This window comes from Pristis pectinata, chromosome 25 (assembly GCF_009764475.1).
Source record: "Pristis pectinata isolate sPriPec2 chromosome 25, sPriPec2.1.pri, whole genome shotgun sequence".
Taxonomy (NCBI): Eukaryota; Metazoa; Chordata; class Chondrichthyes; order Rhinopristiformes; family Pristidae; genus Pristis; species Pristis pectinata.
Genome location: NC_067429.1, coordinates 17,901,726 through 17,916,760, shown reverse-complemented (window position 1 = coordinate 17,916,760; position 15,035 = coordinate 17,901,726).

Below are 15,035 nucleotides of genomic sequence, written 5' to 3'. Positions count from 1 at the left end.
AGTTTCTGCTATCCCTTCCCTGTCACCTGGTGCAAAATCCAGCAATGTGGAGTTTTCTGCCTGATTCCCTCCCCCTACTCCTTTTACTCTTTGGGGTGTCAGGGTATTTCTACAATAGAACCAGAAAGCCAGATGTGCCACAAATCTGCTTCTAAATGTTTCCCTTTGTGAGGCCTATTCTTGCTTAAGACCAACAAATAAATTCTTTCATGTCTTCATTGTTCTTCCTGCCTTAAAACATTGACTACACCCCAAAGGAAAGTATTTCAGTGACTTTCAGACTCAGCTGGCATTATGTACATGGAATCTTTCCTTCTTTTAGTTTCCTCTTTATATCTCACCATAGCACCTCAACTGCATTGGGTGTCCCTTCTGCCTGGTGGGAAACTTACTAGGACTCTATCCTATGTGGTAAGCGACATAGGAAATGGGGTTTGGGGTGGGGGGAGAGTGATAGTGGTGGAGATATGCAAGTCTCTTTCTGATCCTGCAGGTGGTACTTTACATTTTTGCAATGCAATATTTTCTTGGTAGAACAATTTCGCTTACAGTGTCATCTTTTCCTTAACCCACTTATCAAGCACAGTTATGTAATCTTTCCAATAAGTGGCCCCAGGCTGAAACTGAGTTTAAATCTTGTTATAGAGACTTTGAAGTAAGTTGCAAAATTAATAGGATATCACTGTAAAGCAACCAATTATTTACATTCTGCCCACCTCTGCTTTGAAAGTTTGCATTTACTGCCGCAGGTCATTACTGTGTAACTAATACAGCACATTTGCTATTAATATAAGATAGTCTTAACTCTTCAAATTAGCATAGCTAAAATGACATCCATGAAAAATGCTGCAGGGAGCTCAGAGCCAGTGGTTTATTTTGGTTATTGTGTAAGGAAGCTGTATTTTATTTATACCTTTCAACCTCAGTTTAAAATAATTTGAATCAAAAAGAACGAAGATGTCTGCCTTCCAACAGACACTTCGATACCCCCAGGACAAAAGCTAAGTATACAGAAACATGCAACAAACTCTGTCATTCAACATCAAATGGCACTCATGATCACATTAACAAAAATGCCATAAATTGAAATTTCAGTGTTTTGTGCCAATTGTGCTTGGACAATGCTCCTCATGAGCCGAGATAACAATATAGAATCAAAAAAACTGATTCTCCAACCTTTTGATCTCCGGTCATGATACGCAACATCAGAAAGTCATTAAGTAAAAAGAAGAACATATGGAGCATTTTAATTGCGACTGATTTGTTAAGAAAAAACAGCTCTTGAATGAAATATTTAGGACTGATAAAGAGTCACTGACTTGAGAAGTTAACTGTTTCCCTATCCACAACATATTCATTGCAAGTCATTGATTTGCAGGAATATACGGAGACCGTCATTGGCTACATCAATAAAAGTATAGATGATGTGACTGTGGTCAAAACCATCAAGATGGTGCCAATCAGAAACCTTGGTTGACTGGGGAAGTCTGTTCACTGCTGAGAGCCCGTAATGCTTCATTTGAATCTGGAGACATTGCTGCATACAGCTTGGCAAGGAAAAACTTGTCCCAGGGGATCAGTGAGGTGAAGAAGCTGTATGGACAGAAACTTAACAGCCACTTCATGAACAATAAAGACACACGTCGTTTGTGTCAGGGATTTCAAACAATCACCGACTACAAGCACGCCCCCCCCCACCCACCCCCCGCGGATATGTCATAATGATCCCTTTTTACCAGATAAACTTAATGTCTTTTATGCACGTTTTGAGGCAAATAACACCATTCAGGCACAGATGTTTCCACCATCATCAAGAGACCAGGTACTTCAGCTGTCTACAGCTGGAGTGAAAAAGGCCTTCGCCAGCGTCAATCCACGTAAAGCTGCGGGGCCGGACAACGTTCCTGGACGTGTTTTAAAGGATTGTGCAGAGCAGCCGAAGGATGTCTTTGCAGACACCTTTAATATCTCGCTCAGCCAGGCAGTGGCGCCCACCTGCCTCACAAGTGCCCTCATTATTCCTGTCCCTAAAAAGTCAAACCCAGCCCATCTGAATGACTTCCGCCCTGTGGCCCTTACACCAATAATAATGAAATGCTTTGAGCGATTGGTCATGCAGCATATTAAGACCTGTTTACCTGCAAACTTAGATCCCCTACAGTTTGCATATAGAGTCAACCGATCCACAGAGGATGCAATCTCCACTTTGCTCTACCTCACACTGTCACATCTGGAGGGGAAGAATACATACGCCAGGATCCTCTTCATCGACTTCAGCTCAGCATTTAACATGATCATTCCACAACAGCTGATGGAAAAGCTGAGGCTGTTAAGAGGTGGATACTGGCATTTGCAATTGGGTCCTCAATTTCCTGACGCAGCGGCAGCAGAGAGTTAGAGTTGGCAGTCATACATCAGGAACCATCTCAGTGAGCACTGGCTCACCTCAAGGCTGCGTCCTGAGCCCTTTACTGTTTAGCCTGCTCACACATGACTGCATTACTAGATTCAGCACCAACTACATCATTAAGTTCGCTGATGACACAACAGTGGTGGGTCTTGTTAGTGACAATGATGAGTCTGCATATAGGATGGAGGTGGAGCAGCTAACAGCACGGTGCAGGTCCCACAATCTCGCCCTCAATGTGGACAAAACAAGGGAGATGGTGATTGATTTCAGGAGGGCTGGCAAGCATGATCATACACCACTGGCTATTGATGGTGCTGCTGTGGAGAGGGTCAGCAATATTAAATTCCTGGGGGTTCACCTAGCGGATGATCTGACCTTCACTATTAACACTACAGCCATCGTTAAAAAAGCCCAGCAGCGGCTTTACCCCCTCCGGAGACTCAGAAAGGCAGGCCTCCCTATTCTACACCTCATCACTTTTTACAGGGGCACTGTTGGAAGCATCCTGACCTACTCCCCACCTCCGGGTTTGGTAGCTGCAAGGCCTACAAACAACAGCAGCTCAATAGGATGGTGAAGACAGCTAGCAGGATCATTGGTGCCCCTCTCCCCTTTTTGATGGAGATCTATCAGCAACGCTGCGTTCGCAGAGCTACGGCCATCATTAAGGACTTTCATCACCCTTCTCACGACCTGTTTTCCCTCCTGCCACTGGGGAAGAGATATAGGAGCATCTGCTCTAGATCTAGTAGGATGCTGAACAGTTTTTTCCCACAAGCAGTCAGGATCATAAATGGACTGTGTCCCCTTCCACCGACAAGCTCTCCCTCCACACACACGTACACACTCACATCAATACAGAAACAGTCTGATAGTTAGTTACCTGATACGTTGAACTTCATCTCAAACTGAATAAGCACTTGTTAATACATAAATGCACTTTAATATGTGGTGTTGATATGTTTTTAGTTTTGTTTTAAAGATGTTTTTATAGACTATTTTAGATATTTATCACTGTTCTTTTTGTTGCACTGATATGAACTGGTGAGAAACAGTATTTCGTTTTTTTTGTGTATGTAAATACTCAGAGAAATGACAATAAAGTAAAATCTTGAAATCTCTTTAATCTTGAGATCTTGAAATATTCCCTTTATATTTAAGAATGGTTTCGGCTTTCATTTTGATATGGCAGCCAATGTGGCTGAGAAATATGGTCGACGTTAACAATCAGAACAGACCAGAATTTGCTATAGCACTAGGGGCAATCCTTACCTCAAGTGCTGTCTGTGCAGAGTTTGCACATTCGCTTCGTGACCTCCTGGGTTTCCTTCAGAAGCTCTGGTTTCCTCCCCTGTCCCAATGACGTGCATGCTATTAGGTTAATTGGCTACACAAACTTCTCCCTTAGTGTAGGTTAATGGCAAAAAAAAGAATCAAAGGAGAGTTAATGGACATTTTAGAGAGAATAAGTTGCAGGGTTATAGGGAAATAAGTAGAGGAGGAACAGAATTAATAGGATTGCTCCTCTCGTAACTGCTCTGGATCTGCAGAGACGACAGCCTTCTCTTGCATTGTTGTAAGTACAACTGCTGGTGAGCTGCATGCCTTTGGGATGACCTACCTGAAAAATATGAGATCACATTTTACTGATTCATCATTGAAAACTTGTCCTCCATTATTCTCCTGATCCTAAGTGACAGGACATTGTGTAAATATGTTGCAGGCCAGGAATGGGTGAAACATGAAGCAGCAGCACAAACTGACTGTCAAATCAAATCTGTATGTTTCTGAAAGTCACTCTCAGTCTGAAACAAGCAAAGCTATTACAAATCAATTAAAATAGAAATTAAAGTTTTTTTAAAAAATAACTTAACACTTTCAAACAATTGGCTAAGGTCAATTCATTCAAAAAATACGTAACTCACAAATAACTACCTTTGTCCTCAGAAACTTTCTGCTTTAAAATGAATGAATTCGCCATTCCTGCACCAGGCCTAACCAGACATGGGCTCGGCTGGTACTTTCCCATTGCAAGTGCTGGAGACTTGCTTCAAATTCACTACCTGCTCCTGGAATTCGTGGGCAAGAATTTGTCGGGAAATACCATTAATTCCATGCAGAACTGCCAGCAATTCTCCATGCAATTCCATCAAAGATCCCCATTTTCCCAGGAAGATGGAAGTTCCAAAGTTGCCGGCAGCTCTTTAATTAGAATTTTCTGACAACTTATTTTAATTGGTGCATATTTAACAATTTAAGAATGTCTTATTTTATCACTTAAAAATTAATTGCTTGAAAATCAAAAAAACTACAGACACTGTGAAATAAAAACAGGGACTATTCAGCAGATCAGGCAGCGTCTGTGGAAAACAAAACTGTTAAGCTGTCAGATTGAAGGCTTTTCATCAGAATTGGGAAGGTGAGAAAACAAGTTGGTGTTAAGTTGCAGAGAGGATAGGGGAGGAATGGATAGGACAAAGGGAATATCCCTGATGGGGTGAAGCCAACATTTTCTTTTATTGTTTGCTCATTTTCACTTGCTTCATTTGTCATGCTGCATATATCTTTTCTTTTTCAATCTTTCTAATAATTTTATAATTAGTACAAAATAATACATATAACATGAGTAATTATACATATGGTGCTAAGAGATCAGGATCGCAATCTTAACAGTTAATATATATCACCACAAGGAGTAAAAAAAAGTAATCTAGACCTCCCATTCTCTTATTAAGTGAACGAATACAAAAGGAGAGATTGAAAAGAAATGAAATTTAATTATATGAAAGAATAACCCCCAAATCAAAAAAAATGTTAATAATAAACCTAAAAAAACCCCAAAAACTTCAAAACAAAACTGGACTGATATTTCTTCAATTAAAAAGAAAAAAAACATTATTATGTCATCAACTCCGCTCCTCTGTATTCAAGGGTTATTGAAAGGGATCTGAAAAAGGTCAGCTTATATCATATGGAAATATTGAATAAATGGACTCCAAACTTCCTCAATATATACCTTTATCATTGTATATCAGGCAAGTAATTAGAAGTTGATCGATTTGCATACTAATGTTGACTAGCATTGAGGATGCAATGTATGTGAACAGTTGGGAAGTTGCCAGTGAAGAAGGTCAGCAAATTCTGGGATTTCTATGCTTCACCTAAGAATCCCAAACTTGGCAGCAATTATATGGAAAAATGCCAGCACTACCCTGCAATGCCTTGGATTTGAAACCTCTATCTTGAGCATAATTTGTAAAGAGTAACAGTACCTTGACCAGCTACACGACACTCAGATCATTTCTCTTGCTATTTAAGCCAATTAGTAAAGGGAAATTAGCAATGTAGAGTGAGTTCTTGACATCCTACCACCCACTGGACACTACTTCTAGGATGAATTCCATTCTCTGTATCTCACAATTGTGCTTCCCCAATACTCTAAAAAGAATGTCAGATTGCAGCAGCAGCTTCCTCTGGTAAAGCTGAGAGTAGCCGCAGATGTGGCTTCAATGTGTAACATAACCCAAGCAATGGCAGTCAAAGCACTCTGGCCCTTTCTAAGTACTTGAATTGCAGCCTATTCACCACTTATTGAGTGAGGTATTTCTTATGGAAGCTGCTGCATGAGCATGCGATATGAAGTCCAGCGACACCCTTTTAGTCACAGAATGATTGCGAATCTCACCAACATCAGAAGCTGCAGGAGGGGGTTCTTGATTATTACGCATTATGTCGGACTTTGGCTTGAACATGGAGAGAAGGTAGCAAATAGGATACAGCAGCTGAGAAAGAAACCTGCCCTAGTTTGTTTAAATGTGACAATAGGCACTGTTAATCGACAGTTGTTGATAAAGCATTCAGACACTTGCACAAATGTGATGCACATTTACTTGTTTATAGATGTGTTTTCACCACTCTGGCTAAGGATAGAGATCCATTTAGGAAACATACTGTAGGTTGAAGGAGGCTGAAAGCAGAGGAAGTTGAGAGCTTTCTTCACTTACCTGATAAAATGACAAATGTCATCATCCATACATTTTGTAACAGTCAACATTTTGCCACAGGCAACAAGCCCTGGTTGTGGGCATGAGGCTGAAATTAAAGAGAGTAGGCCAACATGGAAAATTTCTGCGTAATTAAAGTCCAAGAATGTAAGGCAATGCTTATTTTGCCCATCCCCACAATATGCTATGTAATGCTACGTCTTTTTTCAGTTATTGAGAATAAAGCCTTCATATGTGACTTAGCTTAGACCATAGGACCATAAGATATAGAAGCAGAATTAGGCCATTCGGTCCATTGAGTCTGGTCTGCCATTCAGTCATGGTGGTTGAAGACTTTTTTTTCAACCCTGTTCTCCTCCCTTCTCCCTGTAACCCTTAGAACCCTTTACCAATCAAGCATCTATCGATCTCTGCTTTAAATACCAACGAAGGCCAATGACTTGGCCTCCACAGCCCTCTGTGGCAATGAATTCCACAGATTCACCACCCTCTGGCTGAAGAAATGTCTCCTCATCTCATTTTTAAAGGGATATTCCTTTATCCTGAGGCTGTGCCCTTGGATCTTCGACCCTCTACTAATGGAAACATCCTCTCCACATCCACTCTCCTCAGTTTAATAGGGTAATTGAATGCCATGCACTGGGGTGTGCTTGAAATAGCCCCTTCCTCATGCTTGCTCCCTGTATTATTCCAATGGCTGCACTTAACTGCTCTGTAGACTGAAACCTGCTCCAGGACACACTGCCACAGCCATCCCCAGCAAACGGTCTGGCCCACAAGCTGTGGCTGGGCCTCAGGTGGCAGATTCAGGTGACCCCAGCCCCAGACTGTCCTGATGGTTTTCTGACGGTTTGCTACTGTTAAAGGCATTTTTACTATATTAACTTGTCTCTGATAATTAGAGACATATGAAGAACATTTGATACAAGTTTAAATAATGTAAGACTTTCAAAACTATTAAAAAAACATGTAATTTATAGAAATTAAGGTTAATGAATTAAGATTGAATTAAATAAACATTTACTTGCGCTGCACTTACTGCAGATCAGTGATTCCATTTAAATGAATGGGGCTGTTCTACGTACACCAGCCACTGCTGGTGTAAAGCTGATGGTGCAGCCAGAAGGTTAGGTGTCATGGACATGCTGACCCACACACTGCAGCTGGCTGGCATGGAACTATCAGCAAGCAATCAGCATGCTCCAACTGATGTGTTACTCAGCACGTTGTACTGCTGGTGTGAAGCCCATTTGCAGAAACACTAAACAAAGATATTAGTCATGGAGTCATATGGCACAGAAACTTGGACTTTTGGCCCTCCATACCTTTGCTGACCATCAATTACCCATCTAAACTAATCCCATTTACCAGCACTTGGTCCATTACCTTCTTTGCCTTGGTGATTCAATTGCTTGCCTAGGTATTTCACAGCATCCTGGAATTATCGCGAGAGACAGCACAGTAACTGGGTCTTCGGCTCACCGAGTCTATGCCAACCATCAACCACCCATTTACACTAATGCTACATTACTCTCTTTCTTTTCATTCTCCCCACTTTCCGTCAACTCCTACCAGAGTTTACCACTCACCTACACACTACACAATTTACAGTGACCAATTAACCTACCAAACAGTGTGTCTTTGTTACATGTTGTTTATTCTTTCTTAATTTATTTCTTAAATCTTGTAAGAGTACCTGTCTCCATCACCTTGTCAGGCAGTGTATTCCAAATTCCAACTATCATGTGGGTGAAAAATAATTTCCTCAGATCCCCTCCAAACCTCTTACATGTTACCCTAAACTGATGCCCTCTAGTTTTGGACACCTCTGAATAGGGAAAAGTCTCCTACTATCTATGCTATCTAGGTCACTCGTAATTTTATACACCTCTGTCAGGTCTCTCCTCAGCGTCCTCCATTCCAAGGAACACAAACTCAGCCTATCCAGTCTCTCCTCGAAACAGAAACAATTCATTCCAGCCAAAATGTTGGTGAATCTCCTCTGCACCTTCTCCATCTGCACCACCAGGAATGAGGATGGACTCACACCCAGTGGTCCCCAACCAGTGTTGATTTTGCATGAGATTTATTGGTCAGTTGTTGTATCTGTCATTATAAGAACATCTTTGTAACCCACTTGCTCCATGTAGCTAGAACATTGGACACTTACCTGTCATTATATACAAGCAACCTGTATTTTGAACCTTTTTAACCTATTTGCTCTGCCATCTTAAAGCATTTGACCTCTTTGTGCATTGCTTCTGTCCATTTTACCAATCCATCCTTGCCATCCTGAAGTCAGTTTCCCATAATTGGCAGAATTGATAACATTGCCCGTCACGCCAAACTATAGGTCATTTCCAATAATTGCAATACAATGATCCCAAGACTGTCCACTGGAGACATCACGACATACTCGCTCCCACACTAAAAAACATCCAGATACCGTCCCCTTTTGTTTTCTGTCGCTGAGCCAAATTTCTATCCATATGCACTTTACTCTGACTTCTGTTACTTCTAAGCTCTTCATCATCTTTTCTTATGATATTAAAGGAGACATTTGCCCATTGTGTACATACTGACTTGCAGTGCAATCTCAATCCTATTCTCCCACTTATTTCCCTTTCTCTTATCAACCACATCCCCCAAGGATAATTTACAAATTAACCTATCAACTAGCATGTCTTTGGGAGGTGGGAGGAAATGAAGCACCCGCAGGAAAGACATGCCATCACAGGAGAACAGGCAAACTCTGCACAGTCAGCAATGATGGCCAGAACTGATCATGGGTTACTGGAAATGTAAGGCAGCAGCATTTATGGAGTGTCTTGGTGTGGTGTAGAAATTTGTTCTCACCTGTCTGCACTTTGCATTCCATTTCCAAAAATGAATTCCAATGATTTAAAAGGAATTTTGGAAGCTGAGTACAACATGCGTTCACTACAATATATGGGCTTAATGATAGTAACCAAGGAGTAATCTGTTACAATACCTTGCTGAAACTTCCCTGTTACTTCATTAAAGAATACACCAATAAAATGAAACTTTCAAACAAGAATAACACAGACTTGGGAAACATCAGGAGTGTTTAGTCAAGCAGCAAGATTGAGATTGTTTTTGTTTAAATTGAGCAAATGAAATTTCCCTTTGATACACGTATGTCTAACTTAAGCATATCTCAGGAAAATGCCATTTATTTAGCATAAGGAAGGAGAGCATTATCATGTTCTGATGTTACAGCCTTGTAACATCTGCTATAAAACACAGGAAGCAGACACTGATAGACAATGCAGCATAAATTAGCTTGAATAAATATACATAATCTTCCACTTTTAAGCCTTTGGGGTGTAAAGTGTCAATCCAAACTTCAACTGGAAGCCCAACAGCTTTGTTACTAAACAGTTCCATGTGTATCTGGTAGGACTGAAGGCCAGCAGGTCATTGTTTCCCTAATTTGGGGCAATACATTCAATGTTAGAAACCCTCAATCAATTAAACAGTCTGTTGAACATGATGGATGGTCCATGGGATACATTTGTATGGTCAGCTGCTGGGCCACCCTGGATGCCATTTGTGATTAAGTGCACTGTAATGAGATCTGGATGGTTAAAGAATGTTTAATCAGTTCCTTGGCTTAGAGTGATGATAAACATATCAAAGCATTTTTCATTTCTCATCTTATATGAAAAGGTACTTTTTCACAAAAGTAGATTTTCAATAATACATATATGCATTATTTGAGGTATGAGGCATATTATTTTAATGTGGGAGTGTATGGACTATTTGTTCCATCTTTCCTGCAAATTATGCAGCCTTTCTTCAAGGGAGGGAAACCCAGCAATGAACTGCTACTTGTGCAGCGTCCTCTGTGATAGAAAGTCATGCTTATTACTGACTAGTGTCTGGAAAAGCCACTTGTCTCTAAATTGTTGCTGAGAAGAAAATTGGAGTTTTCCCTTTATAATCATGTCTGTTGAATTGATGCTTCTGAGCTGTGTTAGGTTTTAACATTTACATACCCTCAAGCCTACTCAAACCAAACAAATCATCTTCATAAAAATTATCTATTGTACAGCCACTTTATTGCACAGGGTATAGCATGTGACAAGGAGAGAAAAAAATACTTTCTCAGGAATGATTGCTGAGTCATAGTTCTAGAAAAATCAGGACTATGGAATAAACGTTGCAGGACGTGATATATTTAAAAAAGGCAGAGATGAAGAAAGGGGAGATGGTGTACCAATACTTATTAGGGAATAACTTAATGGCAGTAGCAAAAAGGGATGCAGCTACAACAAAGATAAAAAGAATCAATCAGTCTAATGGGCGCAATCTGCAGACCATCTAATACGGGAAGAGGGGTGAAGGAAGAAATAGGCAGATAATTGGGTAAATAAGTTAAAGAAAATGAAAAATTATCATGGGTAATTTTATCTATCCCAATACTAATTAGGCTAAAGAAGTAGGTAATGGAAATAACTGAATACAGTTCCTACAATGTACACTGGACTTCTTTCAATCCCAATATATGAAAAGCCCAACAAGTGAGGATTTCCTCTTGTAATGGGAAATAAATCCAACCAGATGAGAAGCAAAAGTAAAGGAACATCCAGGTAATATGACCATAACATAAAATTCTATGCTTTAAGATGATAATAGAGAAGGGCTTAAGTGTGATGAGCACCAGATTACTAGGTTGCTTAATTTCTGGGGTTGAGAATTGAAGTAGGGTAATGTGGGCAAAGGTAGTGTCAAAGCACAATGTAGAACAACAATGGGTGTTCCGTAGAGTGCAGGAAAACCCTACTTTGCTGAAGGAATGCATTAAGCACGTGAGATTCCATAGATGAATAACGACATGTGGGGACCATTGACAGCAAGGAAAGAGGCATACATTACATACAAAAACAGTGGAAGAGTCCATGAAAAGAAAGATTAAAAAAAGATTGGTTAGAGTTCATTAACAAATAGGAAGGTCCTTAAAGAAGGCTATGACATCTATCTAAATAATTTATCTAGGTTTTTGGAAGGCATTCCACAAGGTACACAATAATAGGCTAATAAATAATTTCAGAAATGAAGAATTCGGGTGCAAGTAGTGGAGTAGATTGCTAATTGGCTTCAAGACAGAGAAGTGTGGCTGTTCAGAATGGAAGGAGGCAGTTAGTGACGTTCCATGAGGGTCAATGCTGGGGCCACTCCTGAGGCACACACTGTATTCTAGGCTCAGTCACAGCAAACAATTTCCAGGTCCACTGTGAAAAGACTTCAAGGAAGCTCTCAAAATCCTTTGAAAGATGTAAAATCCTTTACAGTTTATGGGAATCACTGGCCCATGACTGTTCCTGGGCTGGCGCAGGAGCACCTGGGAAAGCACTGAGTATGTTGAACCTCCTAACTGGAGGCATGCAGAGGCCAGGTTCAAGCAGAGGCAGAAGCACACAACATCCCAAGCAAACCACACACCTGTCACATCAAGCACTGCCTGCTGCTTCTGTGGCAGAGTATACAGGTTCCAAGTGGGACTCTATCTCAGAACCCACAAAACCGGAGTAGAAGCAAACCGTCCTCAAACTGGGGGCTGTTTAAGAAGAAGAAAAAGGAACAGAAGAAGTCATGGCTTTTAATTAGTGATGTTACACAGGAGGAGGGGCACATTTAAGCTTTAAACATTGAACACAACTCATCGAGGGTGTAATTAGAATTACTGCATTGACAGGAAGTTTCTCTTAGACCACTGCTTATGCTGAATGACTGCATTTTAAGACATTAACACTAAGGTCACCTGTTGATTTACATTATCCTTCATTTGGCTCTGAGAGCAAGAGCACTTTTGAACATAATTCTTGAGAAAGTTCAGAGTAAATTACCTACATCATTTGCATAGGATGCACAATGGCTATGCATGCAGCCAGATATATAAAACACTCACATTTATGCAAAATCAGTATCAATGCAAATGTGTAAAAATGTAACAAAATTAGCAAAAGATGTGCTCAGCATAGTAAATTCTGGGACAATTTTAATGGTTATTGCATTAATAATTTAGGTCATTTAATGTGCTCAGCAATCAAGTGTTCAGCATATTCTGGCAAATGGAAATAGAGCCTTTGATGCTATGTTATCACAGTAACAGAACTAATAAATCTCAGCATCGCCAAACAAGAGACAAGGAGATTTTATGGCAAGATGTACACATCTCAAAAGCAGTCCCCGTGGACACTTAATATCTCTTTAAATTATGAGCCTGGAGTTTCCTAGGGCTGGGAAGGTGCTCTGTCAGCCATGATCTTCAGGTTCTTCCTTTTCTCAGTGCAGTAAGAAATTGCAGCTGTTTCGTAGCAGGCCCATAATAAAGTGCTCACACATGGTAAATGAATGTAAATGAAGCAGTGTTGGAACCAAAGTAGAGACCTATGAATTCCTAATGTTCACCACTGCTAGGGGTCACTTTGGGTCCAAATGTAAAATTCCTGTCTTCTAATGTGCCAAAATCATAAGGTAGAGTGTTTTTTAACTAAGTGGCTCTTGTAATCACAGGGAATTCTTCCCTCTCTTCTGAAGTTAGAAACTGCCATTCTAAAAAAAATTATTTGGAAACTGGGTAAGTAATTGGGCTTACTGTGTGCACATAATGAATGATGCTTCTGTCAGTTTATGCCAAGATCACTCCAATTTGCCATCCATTCCCCAACTATTCAGGACCGTGTTCTGTGTTGTGTCAAAGGACATCAGGATCACATCTATATTCCCAAGTGGTTTGGTATTGAATTTGAACCTATCCTCTATCCGATCGACACTTAAGCCAATGTGCAAGGATGGTTTGCAGTCTGGAATATATGTAACTAAAAATTGCACAAACACACTTAATAGAGGTCTCACTCTCTTTTGGTGAGTGAGCTTCATACTAGTTGTACTGAGACATTGGGAAGGAAGGAGTTATCAATATTAGTTCATCAACTGCCTAATGGCATGATGGATTTTGGACAAATACAAACATAGCAAAATACATAGAGTTTACATAAAGAGTGGTTAGCCAGTGGAATTGGCTGCCACGGAAAACAGCTTTGGTGTCATCAAAAGAAAACTGGTGAGGTACGCGAGAGAAAGTAGAAAGATACTGTGAGTAGCTGAAATGAGGTTCATGGAATGTGGAGAGACTTACAGCGCATAAAGAGCAACACAAACTAGTTGGGCTGAATAGCCTAGATATGTACCAAATATACAATGCAATTCCTAGTAATATATTGTAGTCAGAGAACACCATGCATTAGACATGTTCTTATCCATTTATTATCTATGAGCTGGCTCTGAGTGAGATGTTGTATGTGGGAGATGGAAATAGCACTACAGTTTCTACAGAGAACCTGGGACTTTATAACAATCAGTTTAAAAATTGTCTGACTCCCACCACCGTGTTTGAAGAAAGCGATGTGGGTTGGAATATTGAAGTAAGCATCAAGTAAACCAGAAAAAGTGAGTGGAAAAGATTAGAGAGAGGAAGGAATAGAAATTAAGAGTAAAAATTAAACATTTTTTTAAATTCTCCAACTATTACAAGTTGAAGAAATGTGACTCAACGCTGATAAAAGTACGTTTTCAAAGCAAGAGAGTTTGTATGGCAGTAATTAAGATTGACTGGATCATTAAAAAATGTACTTAGACTGAAATAGACAAAGCGGCTGTGGTGAATTTAGCAGGTACAAGCACTTCTCATTGTACAATGCATTTAAGAACACACTGTAGCTGGGGTAATTTTCTTGCATTGATTTAGAATCAGTTAATGGACAGAAACAGAAAGTAGAATAAACAGGTCATTCTCATGTTATTAGGCTGTGATCAGTGGGTGCTGCAGGAAATGGAGCTAGGGGCCCAGATGTTATATTCTGCATCAATGGTCTGGAGACCAGATAAGAAAACACGAGGACCATAGACTCTTACTCACGTGGAAAAGTCTTGGGAGAAAAGAAGAGATAGTTTCAGGCTCCCTTTCTTCAAGTCTGGAATGTGTTGTCTTAAGAGACAGTGGAGGCAGATGTTCTCAGCTAACAACATTGTGGGTATACCCACACCTCGAGGACTGCAGAAGTTCAAGAAGGCAGCTCACCGCCACCTTCTCAAGGGCACCTAGGGATTGGCAAATAAATGCTGGCTCAGCCTGTGAAGCCCACATCCTTTAAATGAATATTAAAAAAAATGAATTTTAAAAAATTCTTAAGGGGCTTGACAGTGCAGATACGGATTGGGTGTTTTCTCTGCCTGGGGTGTCGAGAAGCAAGGTCACAGTCTCAAAATAAGGGATTAACCATTCAGGCCAAAAATGAGATTTCTTCACGCATAGTAGTGAAGGAATTCACTACCCAAGAGCACTCCAGGGGCTCTGATGCGATATACTGTATAGGTGAGGTAGAGGGTAATAGATTTTAGAATAAAAAGGGATTCAAGGGATACAGGAAAGTGGCACTGATACAGAAGATCAGTCATGATCTTACTGAATGGTGGAGTAGGTATGAGGTCTGACTGGCCTAATCCTGCTTCTATTTCTTATGTTCTTTTTTGTATCCATGGCACATTTTCCTCCAAGTTACTTACACAATTTAATCTTAAAATAGATTTAAGTT